This window comes from Argiope bruennichi, chromosome 5, assembly GCF_947563725.1.
Source record: "Argiope bruennichi chromosome 5, qqArgBrue1.1, whole genome shotgun sequence".
NCBI lineage: Eukaryota > Metazoa > Arthropoda > Arachnida > Araneae > Araneidae > Argiope > Argiope bruennichi.
In genome coordinates this window covers 27,149,561-27,174,446 of record NC_079155.1, presented here as the reverse complement: position 1 = coordinate 27,174,446, position 24,886 = coordinate 27,149,561, and the positions used below count along the sequence as shown (strand labels likewise).

Below are 24,886 nucleotides of genomic sequence, written 5' to 3'. Positions count from 1 at the left end.
GCCAAAAACTGGACGGCATTGGATAAAGCTATTAAACGTTTCGCACATTTTTCAGGCTTTTTATCGAATATCAAATGCCAAATATGCAAAGTATAAAATACAGTTTTTCAATGCAAAAAAAAAAAAAGTGTGTTAAAAAAATGGACGAGATTATATTCTACGGTGTATTAAACGAACATGTTTACCGTAGAGAATTCCATTTCTGCTACTTGCTGTGTGTGTGCGTGCGTGCGTGCGTTTAAAGAAAACTAATGATGCAATGCTTGGACAAAGTGTCGCAAAAGATTCTGTAATACGCATTATTGAAACTCAGGCCTAGTACGTTAGTTTTCGTTTTTTACGGGCACACGTGTTTGTCCCAATTTTCCTATTTGCACCAAAAATTTTCTCTTCTTGCGCATTGTCTATCTGCAGCTTTTTAACCAGAGACCAATGAAAAAGATTCTCAGATTGAAAGACTGGGCGCAGAGGGTGGCAAACAGCAAGAGATAGGGAGAGAGAGACAGGAGTCTATAAATAGCCCCAGCAGCCGATCCCGGCAATTGCTCTTATTTTAGCCCAGGTGTGGGTGAAGAGATCAACTTCTTTTCTCTAAAAGAAAGAGACCCCTTGTGAAAACGCTTAGTTGGAACCAAGTTTTCATCTCTGACATAACCCGCCAGAACGCACGTGCAAGCCTGTTCCTTTCTTGAGGTAAGTACTCTCTCTTTCTGCCCAATGTTTCTGTTCTGAGAATTTGGCGGAAAAGAGTATCTGATCATTTGTGGTGCAGATTTTAGACTTTTCCTCTCATATTAAATTTCCATGATGACTTCAGAATGCTTACAATTGTTTTAAGATGATTTGTATAATAGAAATGCATTATTTCTCTAAAAATCTACTTTTAAAAGTGCTGGTCGTGACAAAACATAACTGGCATAATATAGTATATCATCATATGTTATTTTGGATATTATAGAATATCAACAGTGATTTCATTTTCAAACTTTCACTTATATGTATTTACAAGTATGTGTCAAAGATAATTTTTCTGTGAAGAAAGTTCCCAAACTTTTTGTCATTTTTCCAAACTTATGAATATTTTAAACTTGAATTTAAAATATCAGTGTGCAGCATGCCTATCAATAGACGCGGTCTACTAAAGTCTATACTATAAACATTAGTTTATTATTGTATTTATTTAATAATATGTGGACAAATAAATGAATTTGATGAAAGATATTTTTTCATTTATGATGCCAGTTCCGAAATATAAATTCTATAATGGACAGGAGTGAATGGATAAAATATCATGATAAATTTAATTATTGCTCTTTGGATCAGAATTGTAATTCACACACATTCTTCGTTAGAGGATAAAAAAAATATACAAACACAAAATAATACAGAAATATTTATTAGTTTAAAGCATTTATGCAATTTAGTGAAAACTTCAAAGAGTCCATTTGATTACATTGTGTAATAAATTTATTGATTATTCGATTTCTGTTTTCAGGCAAATAAACTATAGAAAAGTGAATTTTTTATTAAAAAATGCTATGTAATATTAAAAATCATATTTTAATTTTTATTTCTCAAAATCAAAAAATTGTCTTTAATAATGATTATTTTTAGTTAATTGCTTATTGAAATCACTTATTGCTAATATCTCTCCATGTGCCTGTCTTATAAAAATTACAAACTTATTTAGAAAAAAACTCCTTTTAAATACTAAATAAAATCTTCAATAATATCAGATGTCATATTGCTGTTAAATAAAAGGTACTATTGTTTGTGGGGCTTTTGTGTTATGTATAAACAGAATTTGTTCTTTTTCCAATTTGTTCAGAGAGATTAATAAAAAAAATCACATAGCGTCAAAAACAATATTATATTAAAAACTAATTTCATATTCTATTATTGAATTAACCTTTTAATTTCTTTCGAAACAGCTAGACACGCAGACATGTGAAATTGAAAAGTCAGCAAAATCTGACTGAAATATCGAAAGAACTGGTGAAGCTATTAACACATTTAGAGCGTTACATGCGGTCAAAAACATTAGACTTCGATGCATTTAATTACCAAAACCCAGATAAAAGAAAACCTCTCTTAAAGAACCCTCTGAAATCAATTTTTAAAAAGCTACTTACATTCTGATTATATTTTAAGAATATTATTATTTGGCCATTTGAATAGGAAAGACATTTAAAAAACTTCTATTGGCCCATGCCATGCATTTCAACTGCGGCAAAAATTCTATATTAAATAGATTAGAAACCATATTTATATTACCTATTATGTTAGAAATTACCCATTATATCTCACTATTTCGTCAAAAGGATTCAACGAAGGGAACGATGCACCGACTATTTATTAGCTGCAATTAAATAAAATTTTTAATCCATAAACATATATTATTTAAATTAATAAAATAATAAAAAAAGCGGTTTTATTAATGTGATGTAAAAATTAAAAAAATATATATATATATATAGAAGCAAAAAAAAAAAAAATCGTAAAAAAACCTGACCCTGATAGAAATTTTTTTACCGTAAATATATATGCTTTTGAGTTATAATGAAAATTTTGGCAATTTTTTTCTGATGATGTTATTTGAGATGAATTTTTTTTATCGTTAGCATCTCTCTTTTAGTATCATTTTTAATTTCCTTATTTTGTTTTATTTTTAAAAAGTAACATATTTTTTTGCTTTTCAGAATATTAATAAAAAAACCTATTTTTAAAATTCATTTTTTAATACGTCTACTTTTTAGCCTAAAATATATTTCTTACTTTATTATTATAGACATTATGCATAATTCATTCAATTTTTCCTTAAAATAATTACCAGATATTTCCACTCGCATTGAGTCAAAATATAACTAAATGATTATTCTCTGGAAATTTAAAAAACGCTGCATTGTCATCGAGAACATACAATTGTACACAATTTCAGAAGTCTACTGAATACACTACTCCTCATAGAACACTACTACTTTAAAAAGCTTGTAAAAATTTAAATGTAAATTTCCATTTTTAAAACCTGAAACAAATGAATTTAAATGAAAGCGCAGAATAAAAATTTAAAATGGCTTAAGTAAATTTCAAATTTTTATGTATCAAAATGAATTTCAATGTATAAATACTTTAATTAAGAAATCATACGATGTTAATCATTTCCTGAATAAGTGATAAAAAATCCAATTAAACGGAAAACAAAAACACAGGAGAATGCAACTGGATTTTGTATGCTCTATTACTTTTTGAACTGATAAAGCGTAATCAAAGGCTCATCTAATATTGATGCGTCATATGAAGAAAAAAAATATTTTTTTTAATGATTTAACATAGCAAAATATCTTAAATTAAATTTTTCGAGGTATATATTTTAATATCGCTTTAAGCAAAAAAGTTAATTAAATCCATTAACAACACGATCTATATTTTAATATTACTGTCAAATTAAAACATGCAAAAATAAAAGCATTTCTCAATTTAACTCCAATTATTCGTTAAGATACCTTCTAAGATATCGGCAACTAAGAAATCTGTCAGATCTTAATTTGCTCCCAAATATTTTTGATGAGGTTTTAAAGTTTTAATTAAAATGACGTTTTGAGATACATATGATTCGATAACGTTACCAAATCGGATTAAAATGAAATACATTTTAGAAGTTTATTTACTTGAGAATTTATAAAAAAACAGTTTTCCAGATTCTTTTAGAAAAGAGGATTTAAAGTGATCGAATTTTTAAAATTATGACTTCATAACACAAATGGAAGTAGTATTTTTATTTTCATTCTGCTGATCAGGGCACACAATATTCAAATCAATTATTGATAAAAATCATTAATATTTAATATTAAATATCCAATTACTTTCCTTAGTATCCAATGTATTTTAAGTAGATTCCTTTTTTTTTAAAGCTCGATTAAGATTTTTAAAAGCTAGTTTTACCTAACTTTTATTTATTTTACTTAACTTTTATTATCGCCAATTTCAATAAAATTAGAGATAAGATATTGAAACTAATGAAATGCTCAGTAAATTTATTATAAGATCAGAAACATAGAAATGCTAGTCGAAGTTCAGATTATATTCGGATTATTTGAAACGCATGATTTTCTTTCAAATTTGTTAATTGACGTCATGCGTGATGTTCTATCAGAATTTTTTGCACACAGATGCATCAAATAGATTGAAAGACAATGATTTTTAAACTCATCTGTTATATATTATAAGTTATATTTTCTGCCAATTAGTAGAATCAGGATATGGATTTTTAAACACCACTATTGATTATTTAGGCTTGCTTTATGTTGAAAGAATATGAACATCATATTCTTTCAAGGTCTGTTAGACGTTTTAAAGAATATTAACGATTTTAAGAATGTACACCACAAAATATTTTTCAATATGAAAGGATTCATAAATATTAATTTGAAAGATAAAATAATTATATGATGGTAATAAACGCCAGAGCAACAATTTAGCAAAAGTTGAATTGCATGGGATAAGATTATTTATTACAGGTTAATAAACAAAAAATACAAAGCAACTATATTTAACTGAGCAATCCTTGACGAAGAACATGGGATAACATCGATTTATTACAGGCTGATGAAACTGAAGTACAGAGTAAAATAAATAAATTGAATTGCGTCTTAATAAAAATCTAGATGCATGTGGTAGCATTATTCTGTCTTATCCCAAGCTGATAAAACTAATTAATTAATAGGAAATTCTATTCCTTGAAAGGAGATACGATAATTCATCTACAATATAAAAATCTCCCGGTAAATTTTCAATTTATAAGTAAACAATGTCCCCAAATTTTTATATATCAGCAGAAAATTAAATGTAAAAAACAGAAAATTACATGTAGAATTGCGTTCTATATAAAAGAGAATAATCTTTTTTGTTTTTTTGTGTACGAAGTGTAGAGAAAGTATTGTAAACGTCATATTCGAACTCGTCATTTTAACAAATCTCATCTCCACGTTTTAGACCCTCTCACGTACGAAAAACACACTTTTGGCATTATGCCTACCTGTCTGTCTGTGAGCAGGATAATTCAAAAACGCTTTGAGATGGATGGTTAAAATTTGATATATAGAATTAAGATTACATTCATAGATTTCTAGAAAATTTTGGTGGATATCGATTCACAGAAGGTCAATCTGTCTGGATGTTTCAATACAAGTTATTCGATATTTACAAAACGCAAGGTAGAAAAAATTTTGGTGTCCAGTTTGGTGCCCAGCATCCAAAAAAGCCGATATCAAATTTTAAACAAAATCTGTCTAACGCTTGACTATCTGCCAGTCTGTAATTTTGCAAGAATTTAAATGCCATAGCTCATAAATGCAAAGACTTAAATCAATGAAATCCTGTATGTTATTTTATGACTCCAGCTGTAGATTCAAATTTTCAATGACTCCAGCTGTAGATTCAAATTTTCAATGACTACAGCTGTCATTTCAAATTTTGGTGACAATTGGCGAGCAAAAAAGCTGACCAAAATACATACACAATTGGCCAGCAAAAAGCTACCCAAAGTACATGTGCAATTGGCCAGCAAAAAGCTGCCCAAAATACATATACAATTGGCCAGCAAAAAGCTATCAGAATACATAGACAATTGGCCAGCAAAAAGCTATCAGAATGCATAGACAACTGGTCAGCAAAAAGCTGACAAAATGCGTATACAACTGGTCAGCAAAAAGCTGACAAAATGCGTATACAACTGGTCAGCAAAAAGCTGACAAAATGCGTATACAACTGGTCAGCAAAAAGCTGTATTCAGTCTTTAAATACTGGGATTCGATCGATAAATAACATGAAATTTCCAATATTTTTTTCATTGTGAAGTATTAAAACAATAGAAATTTTTTAAATGACCCGATTGCTTATTCTGTACTACAGAATATATTGAAAAATTATTATACCACATTTGTGCAAAAAGCATGCATTAAATTCTAATTCGGGTGTCTTTTAAAAGCATCTGCAAAAATTTAAAATTTAAGAGGATAGAATTCAAAGATATAAAATATTATTAAAACATGCTTTGTGCAAATATAAAAATCAATTTTGACTTCTGAAATAATAAGCTAAGAAACAAATTTGAAGTCTTTTATGAATTGTTCAAAAATTAAGAAACTGTTTAAGAATTTAAACTAAATAAAAAAAATAGCAGGTACTTTTTATAAAAAAAAAATCGACTTTTCAACGTAGTCATTTATTTTAAAATAATTAGAAAAGATACATGGATAGCAATAAATATGAAATATTCTTGGTTAGAAACTATGCGTGAGGGTTTCTAATTTGATGAAGAGCCAAATACTCCAAATAAATTTGACAATTTATCACTATATAATGAACAAAGTTTTTAATATTACATCTGCCTATCATTTGTTAATAAAATAAAAGGAATTAATACTATGTTTAATGAAGGCGAATACAAAATTCTAAATTCAAAAATTTTAACCAAAACCCCACATTTCTCCCCAAGTTTAAAAAAATATCTTTTGACATTAAATTAGTATAATTTGGTTTCATTGATGCTTTTTCTATCTCTTTTATGCAAAAATTCAAAAATATCACAATTTTTCAGCATTTAAAAAAAATGTTTAGAGTGTACAAAAAAACCTTGTTGGCACTTGTACGTAAACTGTCGAATAAATCCAACTGTATATTTATGGCATTGACATAATTCCTGTTATCTTCCATACCTCCTAACAATTTCACGCTTCTCAAAAGAAAATAGAAATTCAAATGGATACAAAAAAAAAAAAAAGATCAGAAAATAACACCCTAATTGCATAACTGTTCCTCAAGACAGCACGTAATTAACTGTACGGATTGATAAGCCACAATTCTTGTCTTATATTGGACATCAAAAGTAGAAAGTAAGTCAAATTCAAAAGGTCGCCCAGGAAACCCCATTTTTGATCCAACTGGAGCATAACAATGACGTATCCGATCTTCTTTGCTCGATGCCAAGCCAACTTGTGTTTACTTTCTTCAGGCACTGCCTTGGATCACCCAGTTAGTAGAGTTGTTCGGACTAGTTGGCTAACTAAACACAAAAGTTAATTGGACGAGCGAGATGGATCTGTTATGCTATTTATTCTTCCTTCTTTCTTTTGTTAAACGAACATGGCGCAGTTCAGATTTAAGAATAGCTTGCCTAATGGGCTGACATATTTGTCACAACATCACGTGGTGAGTGCGGTTTTAACATTTAATCTAAATTGCTAGAAGTTTGGGTGGAAGGTCTTAAAAAGACAGTTCGAGCCTTTTGCTGGAGCGGAACAGGTTCTTTTTATTTATGAGGGGTTTTTCGCTTCTTTTAAGTTACGATAAGCTGCCTCTGACGTGCAGGAGCAGGTGCTTTCCTTATGCCAGCGAAGCAGATGTGGCGAGCATCTATTTATCTGTGCAGGTTGCGTTCTAAGTTTAAAAGCAAAGATCAAGGGTCTGCTTCTCTCTATTTTTTAGATGTGAAGTAGGAATAAAGATTTTGCCTTCACATATTATTTGATCAGGTTGATTTATACTACTGTATGCATATATTTAAGTTATAACAATTCACTGATTTGAAAAAATAGGACCAAGTTAAATTGATAAAAATTAATTTCTGGCACTATGCTATATTGCTGTAGCAATCATAGAGATATAACCATTTTATTTCCATGTAGGATTTTGATAAGTGAGATTGGTAATTGAATTATTTTGAAGTTAATTGAGATGGAACACACATGGGTATTGTTAAAAGCTTTACGTGAGGAAAGAAAATTGTTTTAAGCCATCTTTTTTTTTTATTTCTAAAAGTAGTTCGAGAAAGGAATGTTAAGTCAGAGATTTTTGTCTGAATGTTTTATTTTAAATTGAAAGTCTTTTAGGAGAGAGGAAAAGATTGAAGATTATTAAAACTGCTTTTGTTAAAGCTTCTAATTTTAAAGGCTATAGCACTTTGTCCGTCTGAAATTATTTTCCCACTGTGCACAAAAGGAAAATGAATACTGGAAACAGCATAATGAATAATTGATTATTCATATAATATTCTTACACGTCATATAAATTAATTCTCCAAAATATAGCATAGGCATTTCACATTTGTTTCCTATATTAATTTCCTGGTTTGTTTTTATAATTCGAAATTAATTCTTTTAAAATTCTATTTTACAAAATCTGTGCATCGCATTTTGTAATTGGAATAAATGATTTTGCTTGGATGTGAAAGGATATTCTAATTCCATTCAAGGCAGTAAAGAAATGATTTTAACACTAAAGATTCCGGTGATATCTCGTTGGAGTACCACGAAAATTATGTTGTTTAGTAACTAAAATTACCTGAAACAGTCCTACCGCCGCCAAGCAAGAGTCCTGATTATCAGAGTTAACCATAATTATTTTTATTTTTTTTAAAGGATAGAGATTTTAACTATGTTTCGAAAAATTGGACAAGAAAAAAAAAATGCTTTTTTTTCGCCTTCTTATGCGATGTTAATTCAACTTTTGGCTCAGATTACCATCCTATTTGGAAGACACAGCTGGGCTATATCAAACAAGCCTTATAATTATGTTTCTTGAGAACCTGCAACAATAAATCTTGAGATAACTCGCGGTAGTTTCATTTCCTTAATATAGGGTTAATAATTAATGTGTTCCATTAACATGGATTCACAAATGAGGCAATTCACAATGCCCTTTTCTGAAATTACCCCTCCGTACCATAACGTTTGATCTTGATGAATTGATGTACAGAAGATGTTTGAGGTCTTTGGAAACCACAATGTTTTGAAATCGAGACTGTTATGTTAGCTTAGCCATTAATTTCTATTATAAAAGAAATAATCTTTATTCGATGTCATTTTATAAAAAAAAATATTACTACAAATTTTCTTTAACTCTCCCTCAGTTGCTATCACAGATAAAATTATGATATAATTTCGCTAATTTATAAAATGTCCATGGACGCCATAGTAAATAACAGAAAGAAAATTTAATTTTTCTTTTGTATGGTTGCAAATAAAGTTTTATGAACTGCCACATTTAGCGAGTTATCGCTCGAAAAAGTTGTTAGTCGCAATATTTCTTATATAATGCGATAAATGAAAATTAAATTCATATTATTTTTAAATGATTAAGTATTTTTAATGCTGTGAATAAGAAAATATACATTAGTAGTTTATAATATCGCAGATTCCATTAAAAATGATTTACTACTTTTCATTCGATTTCGAGGTTTAACTTCAACATGGATAATAAATATCTGGAATTAGAAGTCATTTTTATTCATAATTTTTGCACTAAATTTTTATTTATGGCATAAAATATTTTACTTGAGTATTTTCAAATCTAGAGATCAAGAAAAATAAAATGTGGCCACATCAATTTTATTTTACTGAAAAAGATTATTCTTTTCTGAATTCATTGAAATTCACGGATAAAGTTAATCATGAAAGGAAATGTGCAAAGGTTACGTACTCATTTGTTGCTGTTTGAAACTTTCGCCTCTGAACTTGCGGCCTTCTTTCATTCAGTTTAAAAGTTGAAATTCTAGAAAAATAATGAATATCTTCGTTTCTTGTTCATAAGTAATAAATAAAGTTTTCATCTGTTTCGAAATTAATAATGGTGTTAGAATGTTATGATTAATCTAGCAGGTGCAAAATAGTTGGAAACTATTTCCTTTTTCCTGAGTTATGACTGTTTTATTTATGTTCCTAGGGTGATGAAATGACACTGCCCTTTCAACCAGCAGGTGAAAATAAATACTGAATAAAACTTACTGCGCAAATGTAACCAAATAAAAAAAATGGAAATGTTCTCTCGAATTTCTCATATAGTTCTGCACAGTGATATCACTTTTAAACTATAGTGAAAGTAGTTTTTACTTTCTCTTTTAAGAAATATAGAGAAAGTATAGTAATCGTCAAAAAATTAACTTGGATTTTTCACAAATTTCCATGTTTTAGACTCCTCCCCTTTCGAAAGACGCATTTTAGTAAAATGTCCGTTTGTCTGTCTGTGACAAAGATAACTTAAAAACGCTTGAAGCTGGACGGATGAAAATTGATGTACACTCTTTACACCAAATTTGCAGATTTTAATTTGCAGTAAAATCTGTTAAGGAGTAAATCTGTTAGGTTATGCGAGTATAATTTAATGCTATAATTACAAAACGAAGTGAGCTAAATAGATAAAATTCAGTAAAGATATTTAAAAACTATATCGTAGACACCTGTCAAATTTTGAGCCAAATCCAACAAAGGGATGACTTTCTGTCGGTCTTTACTTTCAGAAACATGCAAACGCGGTAATTCAAAAACGCAGTTTTTAAACAGCGATTTCAGGCGCATTAGTATCAACAGCTAATACATCACCACTCAACAGCCTTATCGTTCGTCCCAACTCCGACTCACTGGAGGGAGAGTCTGTAGTGAATAGCTTATAAGCCAGTTAACAGCTACACTACACGAGTGATTACTTTTGTATTGTGGTCATGTTACTCGGCTGCGAACCAGAAAGTCCCAGGTTCGGTCCTCGCTCATATCAAAACCACCACACTTTTATACTTAAAAGATTCAATTGGAAACTAAGAAAAATTTATACTAACGCATACCAACGAGATATTTTTAAGAAAATTTGACATTCGATTTATAATACTGCTTTAATTATTAGGTAAATGTCAAATTCCTAATGCTTAAGGTTAGGAGAAACAATAAACTAGTGAAGGTATTTTCATTTGTTGCCTCAGGACCCTAAGTCACAAGTTATGATACTGGTTGAGTACAAATATTTTCTGACCGGATATTATTAATAAGCCCTTCGGGAAAAGGCTACCTGAAAATAATTTGAGTAAGACAATTGAAATTTGTATATATATATATATCAAAGTTGTAAATTTCTATAATTTTGAAGGAAATCCATTCACTTTTATTGAATCTATCGTGTGATCCTTTGCAATGTTTAGGAGATTAATCCCTTGCACGGGGGGAAAAGTATGAAAAAATCGAATTTGGGTTTGAGATGCGCTTTTTTCTCAACCGATTGAAACAAAAATTTCATTTAAAACTGCACTTAATGATGCAAAACCATATACCATATATGATACAGCTAAGCAATAGCTTTTTTCGTCTTATCGTGTTTCTGAACATATTTCTGAAAGTACAGACCATCAGAGTGTCAACCCCTTCTTGGATATCGCTGAAAATGTGGTAGGTGTCTGTACTAAAGATGTTGAATTCAACGAAAAAAAGATGCACCAAATTTTATCTATCTGGTTCTCTTTGTTTTGTAATCACCATGCTAACTTATATTCAAACAGCCGGATAGACAGACTTCCTCTGAAAGGATATGACAGAAATCTTCAAATTTGCTTTTAAGCCTATATACCGAATTTCAACCCTGTAGCTTAAAGTATTTTTGATTTGTCTTTGTCAGAGATAGTCAGATATTTTCCAAAAATGTGTTTTTACAACTCCGTGTGGTGTAAAACGTGAAGATTCGTCAAAATCTTGAGTTCGAATTATTTGAGGGCTATTATATTTTCTCTATAACTACGTATACGGGAAAGTAAAAATTGTTCCAAATTTCGTAAATATCTACACAAAGTTTTTTCCACTTAAAAGATTGCCAATCCTGTTTTTCGGCCAGAACATCAAAAACTTTTGTCTGAATTTTTTTTTTTTAAATGTCATTTGAAATTTATATTTGGATTTGGTGGCTTAATTGAAAATTTAACGATAATCCCATCGTAAAGACATAATCCAACAAAATAATTTGATATAAACCAGTCGGTAAATCAAAGATTAACAGATGACAGCTGTTATCCGTTTTGAAGTGAAAAACTAAGAGAGGAATCAGTTGCATCACGAGTCTATGTAACAATTGTTTGTCTCATCAGCAGAAACCCTTGCCAAAGAAATATATAGAAACTTACGCACGTCAATTGTCTCGGATCTTTATTTTGTTTGGGATTTGTTCTTTAAGCTGTAGCCTTAAAATAAACATTTCGCTTTATTTGTTTTGAATAGATTATTTTTATTATTTATTTATAATAAACCTCAGGAAGAGTTCAGTACTTTCTTTCAGAGACTGAAAACTTTTAGGAGAAAATTCTTTTTCGAAGTGCATAGGATGTACCAAAATATTGTTTATAAATTTTAACGATAGATTAAGAAGTAAGAACTTTTTACAGAAGAACATATGGTTGCATCTATTACAGAAAGATCTTGTCAGGGAATGCGGCCGCGGTGGCCTGGTGGTAAGGTCTCGGCTCTTGAGCCGTAGGGTTTCAGGTTCGAGACCCGATTCCACCGAAGAACCGTCGTGTAAGAGAGTCTACTGCACGTTAAATTCGTCATGGCCAAACGTCTTGGGAGGGATCCCAGCTCTGGTGTTACATGAATGAAATTTGACGTATTACATTGTAACTACTAGTTTCTTGTCAAATTTTGGTGCCATTCGGCCGCCAAAAAGGTTTAGAAAATACATATTATCGCTCTAGGTTCAGTAAAAAAAAATATGTAGATTCACTCCAAACATCAATATTTCGTCGCCATCGTTCACTAATATCATGCGAAATATTCGTGGCATTGATTAAAGTCCTCAGTTTTATACGGTGGCAAGAGGTAAAACCTTTATTGTAGAAAATGCGAGAAAATTCTGGAGAGGCCACTCCTCCTTGTTCTAATAGGTGATGTAAGGGCAGCGGTGGCCTGGCGGTAAGGTCTCGGCTTCGGAACCGGAGTGTTTCAGGTTCATGACCCGATTCCACCGAAGAACTGTCGTGTAAGGGGGTCTGTTGCACGTTAAATCCGTAATGATCAAATGTCCTCCCGCTGGTGTAGTGTGGTGTGGAGAGGGGGGTGCCAGCTCAGGTGTCGTCCTCGTCATCTGATCGCGGTTCAAAATGACGAGGTCCGTCCCAAAATAGCCCTAAAGTTGCTTTACAATGGGACTACAGTATGCACAGGTAATGCCTTAGCGTGCCTTCTTAAACGAACTCTAGAGAAAAATGAAAGATTTCTCGCTTTTTCAATAATTTTTTAACGTCTGTTCCCTTTGATTACAATTATAGTAAAATAACACAACAGGAGTAGGCACTCCAAAAATTTTTCGCGTATTCTCTAATAATGATATTTTCTCAAAGAACGCCTTGCATGGTATTGGTGCACAATAATCAGGAAATATTAAACTTTGAATTGAATTTAGCACTTTTATTGAATGTATGGTGTGGCTGTTGGCGATTAATTCCTGGCATGCGGTTAGTAATATATATATGAAAGTCGAAAAAGGGCAAAATTTAGGTTGCACAAAAATACATTATTGTATGTTACAAATTATAACATTTCCATAGTTACAATGCGCTAATATTTGATCTAAAATTATTAATTTGTGATATCTAATAAATAAATTATTAAAAATTAATAATGAAGGAAAAAATTAAAAGTAAGTTGCATTACTGATTAGTACGATGTTAATATTTACATCACCTCCATGACTGAAATGTACGAACTGCTTAGCAAATACTTTGGACAAGAAATGCAAATTTCCCAACTATTGTGCAAGTGATAATCATACTCAATGATCTTAAGATTACTCCGATTGCAGAGCATATTGCACAATATTGTACAATAATGTTCAACCTTATATAATATACTGTATTGTACAAAATAAATATTGTTCAATATCATACAATATTGTGCAATAATGGCCATTTTTTATTCATTGATTTCCAGCCTACTCAGGCAGTAGAGCATATTGCACAATATTGTTCAACATTATATAATATTATTCTGTATAATACATAATCAATATTTAAATATAATTCAACATCTTTCAGTATTGTGCAATAATGGCCATTTTAGTCAATGATTCCCAGAATATTCAGACAACAGTATTGTACAATATTGTACAATAATGTTCAACCTTATATAAAATTCTTATTGTACAAAATAAATATTGTGAATATTGTTCAATATCACACAATATTGCGCAATAATGGCCATATTTATTCACTGATTTCCAGCCTACTCAGGCATCACAGCATATTGCACAATATTGTTCAACATTATATATACAAGAAATGCAAATTTCCCAACTATTGTGAAAGGGATAATTTTACTCAATGATCTTCAGAATACTCCGACTGCAGAGCATATTGCACAATATTGTACAATAATGTTCAACATTATATAATATTCTGTATTGTACAAAATAAATATTTTGAATATTGTTCAATATTATACAATATTGTGCAATAATGGCCATTTTTGTTCACTGATTTCTGTATAATACAAAATCAATATTGTAAATATTATTCAACATCATACACAGTATTGTGCAATAATGGCCATTTTAGTCAATGATTTCCAGAATATTCAGACAGCAGTATTGTACAATAATGTTCAACCTGACATAATCTAATTCTGTATTGCACAAAATCAATAATGCGAATATTGTACAATATTGTGCAATAAGATTCATCTATTACTGGGTAGTTATTTCCAAGCACTTTGAAAAGTGTCATTGTTTGATCCAGGGAGCAGTGAAACGTTATCCATTCCCCAGTAGAACTCGGACGTGGGTGAGGTTGTGTTCGCGCTATTTCTGGAAGACAGAGCCCTCTGCCCCCGCTGCCTGGTCCGGAGCCAAGGGATCCGTGCAAAGAATACGATGCTTAGCTACGTTATTTTTAAGTAAAATAATAATGATATACACTTTTTTCCTCCCTTTCTTCTGCCTTCTTCCAGAACTTGATTGCCGGCCAACTTTTTGGTGGGAAAAGAAGAATTAAGTTTTCGCTTCCAACTTTTGGGAGATTTTGGATCGAGACGTTAAATACTCGCTTATGAACGATTCTTTTAGATTTGCTGTCTGTTTCTATACCGATGCAGATCTTTTTTCATGGCGGGAAAATGAATTTATTATTTAAGGATCGAACAGAAAATATATTTGATTACCTCTTTAAAAATTTCGAGATATTTACTATGGATATATTTGCTTTCATATAAATATAATATTAAAGTTATTTCACAGTGCTAATCAAAGGGAACATAACATAACATAACATAACATAACCAGTGGAATAAATAATTAATATTGTCATAGATAATTAATTACTTTATTTAATAATGACTTTAATGATTCATTGAGAAACATATTAGTCTTATATTTTAGGATTAATAAAGTTGCATTTATTACAATTTTTTTTATTTATGTCAACTTGGAAAATAATATTTTATGATTGACTCTTTAAGTTGAGCAACTCTAAGCAGTTGCTTAGTAGAAAATCCACCATCTTTAAATAATCCTTTTAGATTTGTTGTCTATTTTCATTTCGATCCGGGTTATTTCGGACGGAAAAAATAAATTTATTGAAGGATTGAGCAAGAAATGTTTCTGATAATCTTTTAAATATTTTCATAGGCATTCGTTTAAAGGCAATAATTTTGTTTACACTTATATTTGTTTGCACCTTTTTATTTTTTTATATGATATTAAAAATTATTTCACAAGGCCAATCAAATGTCATATAATGTAACCAATTGGTGAATAATCAATGTTCTGTTATAAATAATTGTATTTCATTTAATAATAATTCATATATAATGTATATTCGTATTGAATTATTTAAAGTCAATGTTTTAAAATTCATAGATTTATATTTCTTACTAACTTTTATATTTGACAATTTGGGTAATAACATTCTTTAAATGAGGCCTCCATCAGCTCAGCGTCAAAATCATTGGCCTAGATTACTTATTTGGAAATTAAAAATTGAAAAAAAAATGTATGGACTAATTCAATCAAGCCAAACGAAAGATAAACAAATCAAACCTTAAAACATTATCATGTTGATATATGTATCGGACTAGAGCTTCGAATTTCTTTTAAATTTATAACATGATCGCAATTATAAATAGAAAAATGAGATAGCTTATTTAAAGTTGGGATAATTATAAAATTTTCTATTTTGGATGTAGAATTTAAAATCGGAATTGTGCAAATTAGTTCCAAATATTTCGCAATTTTGAGCTAATAAATAATAAAAATAACTTTCGTAAGCGAATTCGAGTTTCAGGTACTTTCCCATGCCAAATGTCACACTTTGAGCGGCATTTTTCATTATTTGACCCACCAATAAAATTTTATTCATAGTTGAAATTTCCAATGATAGTAAATGACCTTTATATACTAGATGCACGCCTCTTTTAAGCTAATCTATACTTATAAATAAAGCTCAATGTGTGTGTGTGTTGGCGCTCTACAGGCCAGGTCATTTGACCTACAGCTACCAAATTTGGTACATGTATACATTGGAGGTCGAGAATGTGCCCCTGGGGTTCCGCCTTTTGAATTTTTAATTGGAATTTTAATTATCAGTTAAAAACTAACTTTCCCGCCAAAAAAATCTTTTCTTTTTCTCCACCGCCAAATGAGTAAGGCGCTTCAGTTTTTTTTTTCCCCAACAGTAATGAGGCTAGGCTTAAGATTTTTTGGCCGATTATTTCAAAGGATTCCGTTTATTTTCTAAATGTTTTATGCATTTAAAATTAAACATTGTTTAATTAATCGATCTTTTAGATTCATTCTGAAGTACTTTTGAATTAAAATAACATAGAATAAAGGAAATTAAAAATTTCTAATCTACATAGCGTTACCCCAACTGGCGTAGAAAAGCTCACGAATTTGCGTTACCGTAACTGGTGTTGAAAATCACGCATGCGCATTGTGTTCTGATTGTTGACATGACAACCATTATCAACGGATGATTTAAATTATTTTTAGGTTAGTTGCATGCTTTTGTAATTAAATTGTATTTATGTCAGTTATATATTTTTTGTATATTCATATAGTTTTAAGTACATCGTTTTTTAAGTAGTTTTTTTTAACCTGTTTTCAACCGATTATTTTAAACGATTCGTTTCATTTTCTTAGTGTTTGATGCATTTAAAAGTAAACATTGTTAATGAATCGATCTGGTCATGATGAATCTGAGAAAATTTTGTTGACAAATTCTTGAAATATTACATAAATTAAGAAAGATATTCTTTAGTGCCCATAAAGTTTAAACGCTCAGTGACTGTTTTCAGTAATCATATTACAAAAAAAAAATACTTTGTTTCAGTAAAAAATATTATTATATTAATTGCAGATTAATCCTTTCCACTTTAATTTAAAGTATAAATTCTACGGGAGCTAACAGAAAATTAGAGAGATACATATTACGTTATGACTGAAGGCGTTTATAATATTATGAGTAAATTATATGACTATCAAAATTTGAAATTTTAAAATATTTTGATGAAGAAGCTATTAAAGTAGGAATTACATATAATATTTAATTATTAAAATTTTAACGAACATTAAGATTGGCGAACCGGCTGGTCGCCAAAGGCGGCTAGTAATTAATAAAAATAGCTTTCGTGAGTTCGTATTTCAGGTACTTTATGATGCGAAATGTCACACTTTGAGGGGCATTTTTTAATTATTTGATCCATCCATAAAGCTGAACCCTTAGTTAAAATTTTGACGAATAATAAATGATCTATGCATTTTAGTTAAATTTCACTCCGCATATTAATTTACATCGTACGATTTCTTTAGAAAAATAAAAACTAAAAGTAAAAACCCATCATAAACAACCCAGTGACCTTACCAATCCTATCTCCTCATAAACGTCAACTCTCCGTTTTGCCTATGCTACGCCACTTCTAATAAAACAAAGAGTTCTTTTTGCAGACCAACCGCAAACGCACGAGCGAACTCGAGTGCCAGCAGCGAAGAAAACGACATTTAGTTCCCAACACCTTTATTGGATGCCCATTCGTTTTGATGTGACGTCACCCAGATGTGCGCACATGAGCAGATTCAATCATTCTTAAGTGACTTCTAATCACGTTTTGGCAGCAGTCATTAGGTCAAGGCAACATCGTCTGCTACTAATACTTGTATACAAATAAAGCGATTTAATATCAAAAACGAATGGATATTGAAGATTAGAGTGTGCTGTTCCTTATGCGGGAGTTCACAGTTTGGAATGATAGGCTTTAGTGTGAGTGCCAGTTTAGAGGAAGCAAGTGTGATAAAATTTGGCGGTATAATGACAGTGAATTAGAATTTCTTTCTTGATTGAGATTTGATTCTTTTAAATTTTTGGGGATTATAGAAAGGTAAGATAATTTTATTTAGAATTTAACGCATTATCAATTCAAAACGGAAATCAATATTTTTATTCTGTAGTGTTTGTATATACTAAGATGAATATATTTGTTTATCTATGATTTTTATTTGTTAAAGAATTAGAATTTATAAGTTTATTAATTTGTGTTATTTAGAAATTTTTGTATATTTTTTAAATTTTAAATTTGTTCTAATTTTAGAAAAAAAAAAACACATTTTGAATTTCTTTTGTTTATGTTAGCATATAGCTTCATGCAATAATTGAAAAAATTAATTATCTCTGATCTATGACATGTTTTACGATTATATAACTTAGCTTAATTCAGTATTTTCTCAAGCCCTAAAAATCTATCCTTTTTATAGTATATACAATTAAAAAGTTTCAAATTTAAGTATTCAAAGAGTAATATTAGTTTTTAATTTATTTATATCAAGTTATATTTTCTCCTCTCAAAATATTATAAAAAATTCTGCTTTAAAAAAATTCTTTTGATTGGAAGTTATTTTTGTATTGAAAGCAAGGGAAATTGTTGTATCATACATTAAGAAGCATTAACGTAATATGACTGTTGCTATTTTATTTTTATTCATTTGAACAAATTTTCATTCCACGATTCAGATTAGTTTAGTTTGTTTACTTGAGTTATATTAATGTCCCGTCTTAAAACAACACTATCGATTTCGGGACGGACCTAGTAATTTTGAACCTCGTCAGATGACGAGGACGGCACCTGATAATTTGATATAAATACCAATCGGGTAATTTGTTAATATTACCCAAATGAAGTTGAATGATCCTAAACAGACAATGTATGTAAATACGATGGATCAAAAACGCAATAAACTTGATAAATATTACCCAAATGCAGTTGAATTATCCGAAATAGACAATGTATGTAAATACGATGGATCAAAAACGCAATAAAGTTGATAAATATTACCCAAATGCAGTTGAATTATCCGAAATAGACAATGTATGTAAATACGATGGATCAAAAACGCAATAAACTGGATAAATATTACCCAGCTGAAATTGAATTATTATCCAAACTAGACAATGTATGTAAATACGATGGAACAAAAACGCAATAAACTTGATAAATATTACCCAGCTGAAATTGAATTATTATCCAAATGCAGTTGAATGATCCTAAATAGACAATGTATGTAAATACGATGGAACAAAAACGCAATAAACTTGATAAATATTACCCAGCTGAAATTGAATTATTATCCAAATGCAGTTGAATGATCCTAAATAGACAATGTATGTAAATACGATGGATCAAAAACGCAATAAACTTGATAAATATTACCGAAATGCAGTTGAATTATCCGAAATAGACAATGTATGTAAATACGATGGATCAAAAACGCAATAAACTTGATAAATATTACCGAAATGCAGTTGAATGATCCTAAATAGACAATGTATGTAAATACGATGGATCAAAAACGCAATAAACTTGATAAATATTACCCAAATGCAGTTGAATTATCCTAAATAGACAATGTATGTAAATACGATGGATCAAAAACGCAATAAACTTGATAAATATTACCCAGCTGAAATTGAATTATTATCCAAATTAGACAATGTATGTAAATACGATGGAACAAAAACGCAATAAACTTGATAAATATTACTCAGCTGAAATTGAATTATTATCCAAATGCAGTTGAATGATCCTAAATAGACAATGTATGTAAATACGATGGATCAAAAACGCAATAAACTTGATAAATATTACCGAAATGCAGTTGAATGATCCTAAATAGACAATGTATGTAAATACGATGGATCAAAAACGCAAGAAACTTGATAAATATTACCCAAATGCAGTTGAATTATCCGAAATAGACAATGTATGTAAATACGATGGATCAAAAACGCAATAAACTTGATAAATATTACCCAAATGCAGTTGAATTATCCGAAATAGACAATGTATGTAAATACGATGGATCAAAAAACGCAATAAACTTGATAAATATTACCCAGCTGAAATTGAATTATTATCCAAATGAAGTTGAATTATCCTAAATAGACAATGTATGTAAATACGATGGATCAAAAACGCAATAAACTTGATAAATATTACCCAGCTGAAATTGAATTATTATCCAAATGAAGTTGAATTATCCTAAATAGACAATGTATGTAAATACGATGGATCAAAAACGCAATAATCTTGATAAATATTACCCATCTGAAATTGAATTATTTTAGATTGAATGTATGTAAATACGATGGATCAAAAACGCAATAAACTTGATAAATATTACCCAGCTGAAATTGAATTATTATCCAAATGCAGTTGAATGATCCTAAATAGACAATGTATGTAAATACGATGGATCAAAAACGCAATAAACTTGATAAATATTACCGAAATGCAGTTGAATGATCCTAAATAGACAATGTATGTAAATACGATGGATCAAAAACGCAATAAACTTGATAAATATTACCCAAATGCAGTTGAATTATCCGAAATAGACAATGTATGTAAATACGATGGATCAAAAACGCAATAAACTTGATAAATATTACCCAGCTGAAATTGAATTATTATCCAAATGCAGTTGAATGATCCTAAATAGACAATGTATGTAAATACGATGGATCAAAAACGCAATAAACTTGATAAATATTACTCAGCTGAAATTGAATTATTTTAGATTGCATGTATGTAAATACACTAGTTCAAAAACGCAATAAATTTTATAAATATTATTTAAAATTTGATTTGACACTCAAATTTTATATTTTTGTATCGTATTTTGGATCCATTGGTTCAAAAGGAAGAGGGTATACAAAAAATAGTGTACTTGATTTTACTTTTCACCATAGGACAAAGTTGAGTGCCCTGTTTTTAACAGATATAAAATACCAGGAGTGAGCATTTCTCTAAATCACCTGAAAATGTAAGTACCCCCCCCCCCCTAGGCGGCAAAACCAGCTTTTTTCGTTTTTCCATGTCCAGTTCAATAGAAGTTAGTAATTTATATGAATATATCCTTAAAATTCCACTCATGTAATATTCTTAAAAAAATAATGTTCAGACTTTTCATTTAAAGTTTTCAAATCTAAAATCGATCAGATCAAAATATTTATATCATTTACATTGCAGTGATTACTTATTTGTACGATTTACATTGCAATAAATCTTGCCTGGAAACTATGTATTTATCATAATTCATTGATTGCATTCATACCAAATGTTTTTTTTCTAAACCTGAACTTTAATTTAATAAGCTATTATTAATGAATTATTTTAATTATTGAAATTAATTATATGTATTATAATGTGTAATAATATTATTAACTAGTCAAATAAAAACTACTATTTAATAACATAATTTTAATATTAAAATAAAAAAAACAACTTCTGCATCATATTTACTATATAAGCTGGCCCTCTAATATATATTTCCTAATGCATGATTTCACGTGTTTGACTTCGATAATGAATGTTTCATTCATTAAATTGCATTTTATGACAAAAAAAACCCATTCCTTATCTAGACAATAGGAAATTATTTGATGGGTTTCCCCCCTCAAAGATTTTTTTTCTTGCTTTATCAAATCATGAAAAATGATAGATCGTGAGATAATCATGCCAGGAAAAGAAAAAGCTCACGCGAAACAGTGTCTCCCCCTCCCCCCCCCCGAAGCGTGGTTCGTGATGCTGAACCGTGAATCCGAATCTCGTTTTCGATGAAATTCCGGTTTGTGAGTAAGTGCATTGGATGCAAAACCTGTGGGTGTGGTCTCCATAAAATTTTATCGCATACTTTCCAATAAACTTGTAATGCTTGAGAACACATTGCATGGCATTGACGTACAATAGTTAAGAAATATTAACCTTTGGCGTCAATTTAGCATTTTTACTGAATCTATCGTGGCATCCTTGGCGAGTTATTTGGCGATTAATATCTGGCATGACGTTAATAGAATCCAAAAATCGAATTTGTATTTTACTTACGTATTTTTCAATTGATTGAAACAAAAATTTGAACCAAAACTGGATTTGTAGTCTCAAAATCTCATGCCGAATTTGGTATATTTAAGTAATTGTGTTCTTCAATTATCACGTTTACATGTTTCTGAAAGTAAAGACCGACAGACAGTCAATCCAAATTTGGATTTGACAGGTGTCTACATTATAGATGTTAAATATGTATACCGAATTTTATCTATTTAGTTTTCTTGGTTTTGTAGTTATTGAGTTAATTTATATTCGAACAGAATATAAAGCAGATTTTAACAGATTTTACAAGCAGATTTTACTTTAATTTAAATTTAATAAAAATCGGTAAATTTGGTGTAAAGACCATATACCAAATTTCATCCGTCTGGCTCAAAGCGGTTTTGAGTTATCTTTGTCATAGACAGACAGACGGACATTTTAATAAATTGTGTTTTTTGAACTCAGGGTGGTCCAAGACGTGGAACTAAGACGTCGTACGATATTAGTTTAAGTTTGTATATTATGCTTCGATATTAGTTAATTTATTAAAATAATCTATACTTATAATAAAGCTCAATGTGTGTGTGTTGGCGCTCTACAGGCCAAACCATTTAACTTACAGCTACCAAATTTGGTACATGTATACCTTAGAGGTCGGGAATGTGCACCTGGGGTCCCTTTTTCTGAAATTTTAATTAGAATTTTAATTTTTAATTAAAAACTAACTTTCCCGCCAAAAAAATCTTCGATTTTGCCCACCGTCAACTTTTCCGCCAAAATAATCTTCCATTTTCCCCACCGCCAAATGAGTAAGGCTTCAGTTTTCTTTTCTCCCAACAGTAATGAGGCTAGGGTTAACATTTTTCGGCGGATTATTTCAAACGATTCTGTTTATTTTCTTAATGTTTTATGCATTTAAAATTAAACATTGTTCATTAATTCATGTTTCAGATTCATTCTGAAGTACTTTTGAATTAAAATAACACAGAATAAAGGAAATTAAAAATGTATAATCTGCATAGCGTTACCCCAACTGGCGTACAAAAATTCACGCATTTGCGTTAGCATAACTGGCGAAGAAAATTCACGCATGCGTATTGTATTCTGATTGTTGTCATGACAACCATTCTCAACGGATGATTTAAATTATTTTTCTTTTAGTTGCATGCTTTTGTAATTAAATTGTATTTATGTCAGTTATATATTTTTTGTATATGCTTATAGTTTTAAGTACATCGTTTTTTAAGTAGTTTTTTTAAAACCTGTTTTCAACCGTTTATTTTAAAAGATTCGTTTTATTTTCTTAGTGTTTGATGCATTTAAATTTAAACATTGTTAATGAATCGATCTGCTCATAATGAATCTAAGAAAATTTTGTTGACCAACTCTTGAGATATTACATAAATTTAAAAAGATATTCTTTAGTGCCCATAAAGTTTAAACGCTGAGTGACTCTATTTTCAGTAATCAGATTATAAAAAAATGCTTTGTTTCAGTAAAAAATATTATTATATTAATTAAAGATAAATTCTTTCCACTTTAATTTAAAACATAAATTCTACGGGTGCTAACAGAAAATTAGAGAGATAGATATCACGTTATGACTGAAGGCCTTTATAATATTATGAGTGAATTATATGACTATCAAAATTTGAAGTTTTAAAATATTTTGCTGAAGAATCTATTAAAGTTGGAATTGCATAAAATATTTAATTATTAAAATTTTAACGAACATTAAGATTGGCGAACCGGCTGGTCGCCAAAGGCGGCTAGTTATTAAATAAAATATAAATTATGTGTTTTGATCGTTTAACTGGTTATATTATATTTATCTTGACAGGTTCTTTAAAATACTAATTTTCAATATTATATTTGCTTAAAGTTTATAATTTACATAAAATTTGTGATTATAAATTAAATGCTTTTATATGTAAATAAGAAAAAAATTAACTGTAATAACTGATTTTACTTAGGTATACAGAAATATTATAAATGAATATCCCAAATTTGCGGGGCTACTGAAAGAAAACCAAGTATAACCTTGTTATTCACCATAAATTATAAATAACAATTGAAGATTTAAATTTAACACAATTATAAATGTTCATTATGGGCAGCTGCAAAAATACGAACGATAATTCATTTTTCACCTTTTCTAGCAACTTTGATGTGAAAGTATGCAGATATGCATGTCTTCAGTTTATCAAAACCAGTTAGTAGCGAAGGGACAAACACTTGGTGTTTCATGCAATCCTCCCCCCTCCTCCATAAAAAAGAATCAAATATTGCCATATACACCTATCTGTATCCTTTCAAAGCTTCAGATATTCCTTTTACTAAGAAATCTCATTGCCATGCCATTACTCTATTTATCTATATATCCGGAGGTTAAGAACCTTCGAGTTAAAGCACTCCGTAACACTCCCCTCAAATCAGCAAAATCACTCCAGACACGCATAAAAATTTATGAGATGAGTTAACGTACTGCTTCAATATCCCTCATATTTCTGGAAGGACTCATTAAACACTAATAACCGTGTTGAATTTAAATTTTAGAAAATTGGGATATTCATTTAAAATTACCTTTATATTAGAAAACACAAACCTATATATTTCATAATATACATAAAAAATTATTAAAATAAAAAAATTAAACGAAAAAAGTCCAACATCTTCGTTAAAAATTTGTTGAAATATAAAATTAAAAGCACCAATTTTAAAGGAAGAGC

The 24,886-nt window shown here is 29.9% G+C and overlaps 1 protein-coding gene across 2 annotated transcripts in view; it reads left to right on the top strand.

Moving 5' to 3' along the window:
- Positions 1–538: 538 nt before the first annotated feature.
- The window catches only part of LOC129968619 (smoothelin-like), an 84,760-nt gene continuing 60,412 nt past the window's right edge, over positions 539–24,886 (top strand). Inside the window, exon 1 of one of the 2 annotated variants that reach the window (XM_056082698.1) lies at positions 539–693. The gene's annotated coding sequence lies outside the window, so the exon portion shown is untranslated. Of the gene's footprint in view, positions 694–17,811; positions 18,174–24,886 lie in introns of those variants that run through there. The other variant, XM_056082700.1, reaches the window with a different exon arrangement.